This window comes from Sorex araneus, chromosome 1, assembly GCF_027595985.1.
Source record: "Sorex araneus isolate mSorAra2 chromosome 1, mSorAra2.pri, whole genome shotgun sequence".
NCBI lineage: Eukaryota > Metazoa > Chordata > Mammalia > Eulipotyphla > Soricidae > Sorex > Sorex araneus.
In genome coordinates this window covers 58,209,904-58,219,507 of record NC_073302.1, presented here as the reverse complement: position 1 = coordinate 58,219,507, position 9,604 = coordinate 58,209,904, and the positions used below count along the sequence as shown (strand labels likewise).

Here is a 9,604-nt window from a genome sequence, read left to right as displayed (position 1 = left end):
GATTTTGAAAAACTATACCAGTTTTATCTAATAGCCTTGTTCTCCCTCTCAGAGAACCTGACAAGCTACCAAGAGTTTATTGCCTTCATGGGAGAGCCTTGCAAGCTTCCCATGGTGTATTCATATCCCAAGATACAGTAAAAGATATATGCATACCTCTCAAAGAGCCCAGCAAGTTACCCAGAGTATCCTGCCCACACAGCAGAGTCTCGAAAGCTACCCATGGTATATTCAATATTCCCAAAACAGTAACAATAGGTTTCATTCCCCTGACCCTGAAAGAGCCTCCAATCATTGGGAAAGATGAGTAAGGAGAGGCTGCTAAAATCTCAGGGCTGAGTATAATAGAGAAGTTACTGGTGCCCGCTCGAATAAATCTATGAATAACAGGATGACAGTGATACAGTGATACCAGTTTCATCAAGTATTAGTTTTGGTATAAAATGAAGACAATGTGAGACAAATAATGATCATGGGGGTCTGTTAGATAATTGGGTTTTTGGGTTTTTTTTTTTTAAGAATTAACAGCAGATATTGTCTTAAAGTTAATAGAAATAAAGTTAGAATATTTTTTCTCTGATAACTCAGGCTTTAACATTTTGGAAAACTAACATGATATAGAGTGAGTTTTAGATTAAAAACTCAATTATATTTAATTTATTTATTGTTTTTGAGTTTGAGGACACACCTGGTAGTTCTCAATTAAAAACTCAATTATATTTAATTTATTTATTGTTTTTGAGTTTGAGGACACACCTGGTGGTTCTCAAGGCTTACTCCTGGCTCTGCATACAAGCATCACTCCTGTCAGTGCTTGGGGAACTATTTGTGAAGCTGGGAGTTGAACTTAGGTCAGACTCATGCAAGGCAAACACTCTGCCCATGGTGCCATCAGTCTGGCCCCAAAATTCAGTATATTTTAATATCGTCAAGTTAAAATTTTATAATCATCAAGATAGCAGAAGAAAGCCCAGTGTCAACAAACTATTTATATATATAAATATATATATATATAAATATATATATTTATATATATAAATAGTTTGTTATATATTTATATTATATTATATAAATATATATATATATTTATATATATATGGCCTCTACAAATGGAGGTTGGATGGAGTATGGAGTCATATATGTTGACAAGGAATAGTAAAATACAGATGTTATTTTGAGAATCCCTACTAGGTTTGTGGCTTTTGCATTTCTCTATTCTAATTAGTTAATGAGTGTGTGTGTGTGTGCTTTTATACCTTATTCTCTTTAGTTTTACATTAAATTCCTCCCTCTTTTTTCTGGCTCTGAAAAGAGATAACTTGTCCATATTCAAGTGAACTTTGGTCAGTGACTTACTGCTCATTCCTGGCAAAGCTTAAAAACCCAATAGAGAGGGCCGGAGAGATAGTACAAGTGGATAGCCATTTGCCTTATGCGTTGCTGACAATGGTTGGATCCTCAGTACTACATATGGTCTCCCAATCCCCACTAGGAGTGATCCCTGAGCCCACAGAGAGCAGGGAGTAAGCTCCAGTACATCTGGATGTGGTCTCTGCCACCCAAAAACTAGTAAACAAAAATTAACAGGAGAGAACTTACCTATGGCAAGAAGGCATCCTTTTGAAGGAACAAGAGGAGAGAGAAAATGAAGCATGCCCTTTATTTAAGCTCTGTTTGCATCCCTAAGCTTTATGTTGAATCCAGAGCAATTATCCTCTTCAGAAATTCCTATTTCCTCTTCAACTGATTTCAGTTTTTCATAGGGCAGTGAGGATGCAAGTAAGATGGGACTTGGACTCCAAATATTTTGAAGCTGACAACCACCAAATGGTAATCTCTAGTTATGCAAGAAGAACTTTCCAGAGAGATCAGTGAGATATTTGTAGAGCTGGTAGTTCTTCTATTCTAGAACTTACCTTAAGACAGGAAAGGGTTTTATTTATGCTGTGTGAGTCTATCCACATGGACATGTCTGACAGACCAGTAATGATTACCTGATGGAAATCAAAAGGATCAAAGCTAGTTGATCCTTTCCCAGGGGTTCTGAATAGTAACTAAGGTCTTCTTCTGTTTTCAGTAACAGTATAAAGTATGGAGTAATAACTGCTGCTGACTGCTGTGTCTTATGCGACATAATTGTTCTAGAGAGTAAAGGCAATCATCAGAAAAGAAAAGTGATGCACAGATAGGGTATTTTCTGGTCATCTTTAATAACTTGGTTTAGGACATATCCTTAAATCTGTGCCTGAGTTCATGCCTCTCTTTAACTCATTGTATTTTTTGTCACTTGTAGCCACTGAGTTCTGATTTGCATAGTCTTATTCCACAAAAAATTTAAATCATGATATGTTCAGTCTTAATAAGATACAGATACCCATAAATGGACTAAATCTGTGGAGTTTTAAAGTAAAGAACAATTACAATTGCTGCTATTCTAAATGCTCTTCTAGGACTGGGCAGCCATGAGGTTTGGAAGACTTAAAACCAAGTCAGGCTATGTGATTTGGAGAACGGGAGACAGAATGAGATAAAAGGGAAGTAGACAAGATGAGGGAAATAAATCCTAAGATGAGAGCTCAGGGGTGAAAACAGTCTTTAAAGTCAAGCTTGGGGAAGATAAGCACATTTTACTTATTTCATGCTACTCTCAGGCTGGTATTTTGGGGCCCAAAGTAAAAACAAAACAAAACAAAACAAACAAACAAAAAACTGTTCTGTTGTGGAAGGGAGCAATATTTACAACAGTTTTTCTAGGATATTATTTCTAATAATCCACTGACTCTGAAAGAATTTCATAGATTCAGTGTTTACTCTCAGAAGAAATTTTTGAGAAATATTTTTGTATTACATAAATGACTATCATGCATTTCTGTTAGGCCATTTGGGAAACAAGGGTTAATGGAATTTAAAAGTGCCTTCTAGTGATTCCTTATTTTAAACATGGTGGGCTATAATTTTGAAGCAATAAACCTCATTATAACATACTTATATTTGACATTTTCAGGCTATATTATTCATGTTTTAAAGTCCTGGAAAAAGTCCCATTAAATCTGTGTTACTCACATTAATTTAACATCTAGCCATTTATAACATAAACCCGAGCCTTTTGGAAAATGTCATTAAAAAAGTTTCACCATATATGGACATTATTTATTGCTTGAGTCCTATTGTCTACTTCGAATATGCCCTTTATCAGACCCAAATGCCCACTTCAGAGAATTTCGTTTAGAGCAACAACTGGCTTCTTACATTATCCAATGATGCAGGAAAGTTAAATTACAGCCAGTTCATATCATAGAAACAAAATGTTTCCTGCAATTACTGATAAGGGACAGTTCATTTTCTTTCTGTCATCCTGAAAAAAAACCCTCCTAACAACAATTCATGCCTGGTTAAACAGGATTTCCACATCTACTGCTGACATCTTTCCAAATAATTCAGGGTTGTTATTACTGTACAGCCCTGGCAAGGCTCAAAAGCAAGCAGACTTGACGAGTCTGCTCAAAGCAGAGCTTAAGTAGTTGTAATTAATAATAATTACATGCCCACTACACTCCAGTTTTATCATATTATCCGTCAATGCAAATAAAAAAACCCACACACAACATGCTTGAAACAGGATTAGTGCATTAATAAAGCTACTATGCACATGTCATCTTTCTAAAGTTTAAAATATTAGTAGTGGCTTTTAGATTATTGATTTTCATTATTCTGTGTCTGGTGCAAAATGTTTTTTGGATGTAGTGTATTGTGTGACCAGCTTTGTTCTCTTCCAAAAGCCTTCTCCCCACTCCTGCCGTGACTCGGATTCGAACCGAGGTTGCTGCGGCCACAACGCAGAGTACTAACCACTATACGATCACGGCGAGCCACAGGAGAGCTGAGCACTCAGCTTCCTTTGAGAGCTATTGCAATATTAAAATTTGTGGAAACACTGCCATCTATTGCCTAAGCATGTATATTTTCTTAATAATGGGAAAGGAGCAGTGTTTTAATAATCCTAATTATTTGGAAGAACAACAGAAAAGTGCCTGAACATTAAACTAATATTGTCTTCTTGTTCATTAAAAAAGCTGTAAAAGGTCAGATTCACTGGATTCACTGTCCAGGAAATGACAATCACTGGAACAAGACTTAGAGAAACTTGTCCATTGACATATGTTTCTTACCTTTAACCAATAATGAATGAAGATTTCCTACCCACCTAACTTTCACCACCAGTTATATTGTATTGAATAACATATCATTCTGAGTCCCTTTTGTGCTTTTTGCACTGCTATTTTATTTCCATATGCTTTGGAAGTACAGTCATAGAAATGATGACAGGAACAAAATGGCCCTGGGATTTGGAGATTCAGAAAAACTTGTTTCTCTTATAAGAAGAAACCAAAATAAGGATACCCAAACTAAGGAATGTTCCCTTTGAAATATATTGATCCCCAAATCTAACTTCCCTCCCAGAATTCACAGTTCTTAATGATATTCTTAAAGAAATTGGAGTGTCTGACATTATATAAACTTCAGGGAGAAAATGAACATTTATTTCTCATTAGAAAAATTGTCAGCAAAAGGTATTTCCAGGGCTAACACCTTAAAAGAAAATCAAAAGAAAAACCTATTTCTAGTCAATAGATTGCTACCGGGAATCTCTCCTTTAAGTCCTTTAAAAAGGGGAGCAGGTGGGGCTAGTTGGCATTGTGCATGGCTGGCAAGAACCTGATCCATTGTGGAGTGGATGCCAAGAGCTCCTGTGTTTCTGGAAGGATTTTTTGAAGATAAAGCTTCAAACACAAATGGTCATCCCTCCCCCATTCTGATCTATAGTCCCATCTAGCTATTTTCCAAACTCTCACAAGTAATTTTTCTCATGTGGTCACATAGGAGAGTGTTGAAATTGCTGAGCCATGTACCTTCTGTGCAAGAACCAAGGCAAAATGTTCTTAGGCTGAAAAGCTGAAAAGCATCTGACAAGGGGTCATTCGGGGACAAAGGGAAGAGTGAAACTCCTGATCGAAAATGCAATTTCTCAAAGCACAATTACCTGTCTTTTACATCCATAATATTTGCTGTGGATAGATACTAGCAGAACAATAAGGGGAAAATTTTAAAATGTACTCGTGAACTATAAATTGTGCTGACATATTCTAATTTGGTTTTGTCAGTAACTAAGGGACTTGGATTGCTTATTTAATCTGTGCCTCACTTTTCTCATCTGTAAAGTGGACACAGTAACAATACATACTTTGTGGCATTGTTATAAGGATTTAATAGGTGATTGTAATGGGCTTAAAACTTATTGAAATGGGCCTGTCACACAGTAAATACTATAGAAATATTAATTCTTTTATGATTTTGATAAGTGGGTTTTTGAAGAAATTTATATAAATATCCATATGTTAAAAAAAACACAGTATCACATCAGAAACTCACAGAGATCACTATAGAATAAAATGGGAAAGTGAAAAATATAAGTAAATTCTAGATAGATGTGAACTAAGAGGCAAACTCTGGTCTCTATTAAAGAGAAGGTGGGTGAAACCGAAAGAGCCATCAAGAGACTGTTCTGACTATAGTGATTCCTGGATATTGTCCTTACCAAGGTGTCTCCCGGACTCCCCTGAATAATTAGGAAACATTTTGAAAATGGAATAATGTTTTCTTACCAGACTCTAATACTATGAACTATTATAGTCATTATACCCTCTTTAAATTATTTTATACATTATATCTGTTATGCTGGGCTATGCTATCTTAACACACCCAAACATTTGTGATTTGCAGTAAGGTATTTCCTTCACCTGTTCTCTAAGTTCATGGTAGAACGCTGCTCTATTTACTCTCAAAGGAACCTAGGTTCAGGGACCTTTTACTGCCATCAATATTGCTCACTGTGTTAGCAAATAGAGACCTCCCGAGTACCGAGAACAGGCAACTAAAATCTTCTCTCACAACTAATTGGCTAGAACTGGTCACCTGACTACTCCACCTTGCTACAACCAGCAGACTAGGAAGTGCATTTGTGCAGCGTGCACCAAACACTGCATGAAGATCTTAGATGATAGGACTAAAGACTTTGTAGAAACATCAATATTAAGAAACTTTAGGTTTGAAAAGTCGAGGAACCGTTTGTCTAAAGCAGATATGATTGGGAAGCAAAAGCTCTGAGCTCCGGATTGAGAACCAGACATTGAGGGAAATTCACTAGGTCAGACTCTCCTTTGACATGTGTGACCTTCACCTTCAGTCGATATAGTCGTTGTGTCAAAACAGTCTTGATTATTAGAGTAAAATGGGTTTTGGAACAATTCATGGATTCTTCCATCAGCTCTGTCTTTGTGAGAAGTTGCCTATTTATTTGGTTTTTGTTTGTTTGTTTTTTTACTAGCTCTAAAACACAAGCTCTAAGCCACCTCAAGAAGGAAATGAGAGGGAATGGGGTAGGGTCACCGGGAATGGGGAAAAAAAAAAAGAGAGGAGAATTGGATGGAAGCAAAACATAGCTTCTGATGATGGACTCTCTTTAAACTTTTTTTTCTTTCTATTTTTTTACTATCACAATTGATTTTCTTTTTTCTGACTTGACTATCTTAGGAACCTGCTATAGTTCAGTCATTTTACTAAATCTTAAGGATTCAATAGAGAACAAGAAAGATAAGTATTATATGCCATGCAATTTAGAGGTTAGTGAGAGATAGGATGAACACCAGATGAATAAATGAAGAATACGTGAACTCATGTCATGGAAAGAAAAAACATTGTTCTCAGATTTTAGAATAAGTAGATGTAGAAAGGAAGACGAAGAGAGAGACAGAGAGAAGAGGTGGGGAGAAGGCTGGGGAGGTGTTGTTTACTATATTTGGATTCTAGTCTTTTTCTCTAATGCTTCTGCCTATGTGATCCTAGGTTAGTCATGGTTCATTTCTGGGTCTCTATTTTCTCTTCAGCAAGGTAAGGGAATTGGTCTAGGTGAGTTTTCAAATTCTCTACATCTCTGACATATCATAAACTGATTTTGAGAAACACACGAGATACACTTACAAGCCAGAGCCAAATGTAGAGTTTGAAGGGAAAAATTCAGTGAAAACAGAGGGATCCTGCAGTTATTGTAGCTCTGCTTTATGTTTTCTCTTAAGATCACAGAAGCTATCATTTGTCAGTTTCTAAATGTTTGTCAGCCGTGTTTCCCTGCCTATGGCAACATATTTTATGAGTACACCAAAGTTGGTCTGGTGATTGGAGTAGGTAGAAAGATATCTTGCTTGGAAAGGAAATTAATTACAGAATTTATTCCTGTAGTAAAATATCGCAAACTTTTAAAAAATTTTATTATATTTTTATTAGTGAATCACTGTGAGGGTACAGTTACAGATTTACATATTTTCGTGTTTGTGTTAGGAATTGTTTATAAATGAAGTTGCTTTATAGAATCTCATTGTTAAAAGTGATAGAACTATAATAATGCACCTATCTCTCCTCTTCCTGCCCTACTACCTGCCTACACAATTCTCCCTTTGATGTAGTTGCTACTTTCCCTGGTTATTCATAATAGAGACTAACAGAGAGGTCGGGCAGGGAAGAGGGCTTCCAGACAGGTCAAGGCCCTCACCTTGCCCTTTGAGTCCCAGCCCCAGAGTCACAACTCTGACCTCTTTCCCAGAGCCTGCTCTGTTTTCTTCTCTCCACTCTCTTCTCAGCTTGCCTTTTGCTTCACTGGGGGTAGGGAAATGACAGTCAGATCCATCGCTGGGCTGCTGGCCAAAAGCGGCAATCCGCAGGGTTGGGACTGGCCCAGTGCCCAGTTTTCAGACAAAGACAGGTTGGGAACCCCCCTGCAAAGAGGACTTCATGGTCCCTTCCTCCCAGAGGCGTGTCTCATGTCGGGACCCACCAGCTATGACCTTAGTGGGGTCTTAAAATCACTTCTTTCTTGAGTTTTTAATTTTTTTTCTAGAAATTTATGCTCATCCCAGTAGGCAATGTTTGCATCTGTGCATGGGTGAGAGAAAGAAGGAAAGTGGGAAGAAGGAAGGAAAGAAGGAAGGAAGGAAGAAAGGAAGGAAAGGAAGGAAGGAAGGAAGAAAGGAAGGAAAGGAAGGAAGGAAGGAAGGAAGGAAGGAAGGAAGGAAGGAAGGAAGGAAGGAAGGAAGGAAGGAAGGAGGAAGGAAGGAAGGAGGGAAGGAAGGAGGGAAGGAAGGAGGGAAGAAAGAAAGGAGGAAGGAAGGAAGGAGGGAAGGAAGGAGGGAAGGAAGGAAGGAAGGAAGGAAGGAAGGAAGGAAGGAAGGAAGGAAGGGAGGGAGGGAGGAAGGAAAGAAAGAAAGAAGGGAGGGAGGGAGGAGGGAAGGAAGGAAGGAGGGAAGGAAGGAAGGAAGGAAGGAAATGAGGAAAGAAGGAAAGAAGGAAGGAAGGAAGGAAGGAAGGAAGGAAGGAAGGAAGGAAGGAAGGAAGGAAGGAAGGAAGGAAAGAAGGAAGGAAGGAAGGAAGGAAGGAAGGAAGGAAGGAAGGAAGGAAGGAAAGGAGGAAGGAAAGGAGGAAGGAAGGAAGGAAGGAAGGAAGGAAGGAAGGAAGGAAGGAAGGAAGGAAGGAAGGAAGGAAGGAAGGAAGGAAGGAAGGAAGGAAGGAAGGGAGGGAGGGAGGGAGGGAGGGAGGGAGGGAGGGAGGGAGGGGAAGGAGGGGAAGAGAAAACCTAGACAAATTTGTTTTATGCATGGAATGTGCTATATATAGTGGCACCATGGACTGCTCAGACACATCCCTGAATACAGATTTCAGGGAGAAAAACATATAGCTGAAAACAGAGGAAGCACAAGGAAAAGATAGTTCCAGATTCAAACTTTCTCACAACCATTATCTCTCTCATTGAGCAGACAGCTGACAGGTCTTAGATGAAACCAGCACCAGAACATTTCCTGCCTGTATTTAGAAAATCTTTGATTCTGAGAAATCACAAAACACTGGAGAAAAGGCATTGTTTTTCTGAATGCTTGTAACCACAAAATGTTTTAACAGTTTATGTTTTCAAGAGTAAATTGCCTGGAGTGCTTTTCCCCCTTGCTTATTAATGAATTCTATTTAACCGAGTTAGAAATCTCACTGTGGGGAAGGCTGGAATGATGGGGGTAGGGGTGGGGGAGGGGGTTGTTAGTTTAATTTTAATTTTTTTTGCCTGAAGGCACCATTAGAAAACTCCAGATGCAAAGCTTTCAAATAGAATTCCTCATCTGACACAGCCCTCTGGAATACACAGGCCTAACCTTTACGATCTGGCGGACCAGGCCCCTATTTGGAAACATTATGGAAGGGTTGGGGTGAGCCATTAATGATAATGTGCAATAATGTGGAGCCCCTCGAACAGCTGAAGGCCTGCGGCAGCGGAGAATTAGGGCTCTGCACACAGCAAAAGTGGTGGCATTGGGACCCCCGGAGAAAGGGAAGGAGAGCAGGAGGCCTGACACTGGAGATGTGTCTGCAACTGCAGTTTTACTTCCTATCACGTTCAGAAGCAGAGGGCTTTCGAAGGAGAAGTGTGGTCCAGCAGAGTGGGGAATGCTGAGCATTCTGGATTGATGGCTCTGAGGACTTACAGTCAGCATGGAGCTCCTTTGCT

The 9,604-nt window shown here is 38.8% G+C and overlaps 1 non-coding gene across 1 annotated transcript; it reads right to left on the bottom strand.

Annotated features, from left to right (window-relative positions):
- Nucleotides 1–3,794: 3,794 nt before the first annotated feature.
- TRNAH-GUG (transfer RNA histidin (anticodon GUG)) lies at nucleotides 3,795–3,866 on the bottom strand. The gene has a single exon. It is a non-coding gene; the product is annotated as a tRNA-His (tRNA).
- Nucleotides 3,867–9,604: the final 5,738 nt, after the last annotated feature.